General features: G+C 34.2%; 1 long non-coding RNA gene across 1 annotated transcript; it reads right to left on the bottom strand.

Annotated features, from left to right (window-relative positions):
* Positions 1-606: 606 nt before the first annotated feature.
* Positions 607-2762, bottom strand: LOC147070810 (uncharacterized). Its single transcript, XR_015070866.1, has 3 exons — positions 2513-2762; positions 2034-2259; positions 607-1919 (listed from the first exon to the last, which is right to left on the bottom strand). It is a non-coding gene; the product is annotated as an uncharacterized LOC147070810 (long non-coding RNA).
* Positions 2763-3541: the final 779 nt, after the last annotated feature.

The following is a 3541-nucleotide window of genomic DNA, read 5'->3' on the forward strand; positions in this document are numbered from 1 at the left end:
AGATCTTGGCATAAAAACAGCAAATGTCACAAAGGTCATTTTTTTCAGGAGAGGGTAAAAACATAATATCTTGGTTGTCAAACACATTTTTAATAATTTGACAATGAAGATTCATGGAGGAGCCTTATATGCACTGTATGTATGTAAATAAAATATCAAATTGATGTTTGTTAAATAGATATTTAAAAAGAAATGAATGTGACATTTGCTGTTTTTACACAATTTTTGGACCTTTGTCGTTTTTATAACAAAATTGAAAACATGGAAAAGCAAATAGTACGAATAAAATTATAATTTTATTAAATAAAACAAAAAATATATATTTCTGTTATTTTTTAATCATAATACTACATTTAAGAAGGTTTTGACACATCATAACCAATTATTAAGCTACGTACTTACATGTTTTAAAAAAATCTTCAATTAAATATTTAAAATTAAATCAATCATGTGCATATTACTACTGATTAGTCTTGATCACTCACACCTTCACTGTCTTCTTCAACGTTATCATTTGTATCATTGTCACACGGCAAATTTTCATAAAATGATGCATTTATTGGATTTTGTAAATACTTAGTTAATTTTAAAATATCTTTTTTCTTTGCGCCTTTCAATGGAATTAAGCCATCATATGCTGGCTTAAATGCAATCGTGACTGGCATTTGATGTCTTTTCACTATATTGAATCTATCCCACAGTCCAGAGAAACTGAGATGTTTGCAAAGCACTTCTCCCTTACAATCCTTGTCTATTTTGTACATTCTAACTTGCCTAAGATGAAAATCTCTGCCGAAGGATGACTTAAAGTAAGGCTTTAACGTATCTTTAATATTTAAAAAATCTTTTTGCTCCGGTTTCTCCAGAATAAAGGGCCCAGGAGTTTTTCTGGCATCCAATACAACTTTATCCCAATCCTCTGGCACGTCTGCAAGGATTGTTTTCCTTGCACTGCTGAACAAATGAAAGTCAGCGTCATTTGGTAAAAATGTGTGCCCTCTGATAGGAAATATATGGATGACTCGTTCAATTTTTTTTAATACATGTACCACCATATACCAAAACCAAATCATAACAAAATTTTTGTTTTGTCCAGCACATCCGTCACTCAAAATATACAATGTTTTCGTGCCTGCTGGCAGATGGTGGTTTATGTAATGTAGTAACAAAGATGTTACATCATTTTGACCTCGTTTGGCGAATCCTTCATGATACGTGTACATATATACATCATTTCTGGCTAGGTCATGTATCCCAAAAATGTAATACCATAGCTGTCTGGAATAAAATACCGCATTTGTTACCATATTCGGTAAAGGCAAATTTTGCATAAAATCAAACGATATGACTGTGGTATCACTTGAACCACTTGCGAGTTCTTTTAATCTTCGCTTCGTTGTAGTAAACTGTTGTGCTTTAGCCAGGTGAAGTTGATAATCTATCTCAATCTTACGTTTTTCATCTTCAGAGAGATCGGGTAATTTCAGTTTGGTTGTAACTGAATCACAGTATGAACACGTATCGCTTCGAGGAGCTCCAAATGACAAATTATATCTAGTTGTAAATACTCTGTAGTATGTGTCATAGTTTAGTTGAAGCCTGTATTTACTTAAAAACATCTCGTGCATTTTCATAATAGTCAAATTTTCCGGAAGATACCTAACATTCTTATTTTTCGCGAAAGAATAATGACTTTGACGTGCCTTAAATGATTGTATATGAATGTGAATCAACTGAATCACTGATTCAGGCACTGCTCTTGGGCGATTTGGATGCTTTCCTCGTTTGTCCATAGGAGCCGAACCCGAAAATGTGATGTTGTCTTGAATACGTCGCAGCCGGGAATGCGTAATACCATGTATTGCCACAAATGCCTTCATACAGACTTCTTCGTTAATACCATCAGATGTAGATCGTATCTAAAGTAAATAAAGAGAAAAAATAATTAGTTTTTCAAACACATTATCATTAGGTATAATAGGTGTAATGCCTAATTTGAATGTACATTTTTTATTAATTCAATGAATACTCACTTTATATTTATATGATGCTGAATGCTTGAATATACCATGATCATTGACATCATTTATTATTATCGGAGTATTTTTTCTCGGACGTCTTCTCTTGATCGGTACTACTTCTATACATCCAGATATATAGCCATCTTGTTGATTTTTAGAATCCATTTCATAAAAATTCTCAAATATTTCTTTCCGTAAATCTTCATTTATTTTTGTAAAACAATGAAACCTCTTGCACCTGGAAACATAATAATCAATTAAGTACAATCCTACATAATATACTTTATTACAATCATACATACATTTACATAAAACAACATAGTAAATACAATGCTTTGCATTCGAAAGAAGTCATAACTTCAAAGTAATCACAGCCATTGTGAACTAAATTTAATCACACAAACTATTCAGCATGGTAAATATTTTAGTACGTATTAATAATGTATAAGTTTTTAATTGAATATATGTTATGAATACATAAATGTTCCTACCTGCAATCTTCACCGATAACTTTTTTTGAGAGTCGTTTCCCAACATGATTGACATGATCACTTCCCTTTATTTTGGCGGTTTTTATTAATGTTTGCTTGGTTTTATTAACTTTTCTCTTACGAGGCGTTTCGGATGTCTGTATCCTATTACATTCCATGATAAAATATACAAACAATCGTTAAGGAACTTCATAAAATGGCAATGCCAATGACTGAACGAATGAAAGATAATTTTGACAGGTCAGGCACTAACAAGTATGGAATGTATACTAACGCCTAACGCCGCCTGGTGATAAAAGTGTGGAACTACTGCAGTCCGATTTCCTAACTATCGTCTCGTGTGGCACCAGACGACATGACGTAATTGTGACGTCAGCCAATACACGCTCGAGCGGGCGGCATGTATTGGCTGACGTCACAATTACGTCATGTCGTCTGGTGCCACACGAGACGATAGTTAGGAAATCGGGCCCCTGGGGCTCTATGTTAGAACTTGCGAGTGCAAGCTTCCCGGTCGAGATGACGTCATATGACATCATTATGACGTACTACCGGAGTGATAATAGCATTCGAGAAAATAGCGAGTGGTCAGACAGCGGCGCTATTCATTGTCACCATACACATAGGTGTATCATAATAAAATTTTCTATGGTTATTCTGTGCGCGGTCGGCATGCCTCGAGCGTGACGTCACAATTACGTCATCTCGTCTGGTGCCACACGAGACGAGAGTTAGGAAATCGCGGTGCTTGACCTTTGTTGTTTTCAAACAAAATTCCTTGGACTATTGCTGTTTTTAGAAAAGTGGCATATTTTTGAGAGCGGATTTGAGGGACTTACAATTTTTAAAAAAAATATATATTTGCACAGTTGTATGTAACCATACACAGGGAATATAGAAATGCAATAAAATGAAAATGGAAAAAAGTGGACATTTGATGTTTTTATGCCAAGATCTTCAATTGTAATTTAATTATTGTATTGGACAGACACTCATCTTTGCCATACAGCGGTTATAATCGATTCAGAA

The sequence above is a fragment of the Rhyacophila brunnea genome, unplaced genomic scaffold (genome assembly GCF_057557595.1).
Source record: "Rhyacophila brunnea isolate RB1 unplaced genomic scaffold, BYU_Rbru_1.0 scaffold_21, whole genome shotgun sequence".
In the NCBI taxonomy this organism is placed as follows: domain Eukaryota; kingdom Metazoa; phylum Arthropoda; class Insecta; order Trichoptera; family Rhyacophilidae; genus Rhyacophila; species Rhyacophila brunnea.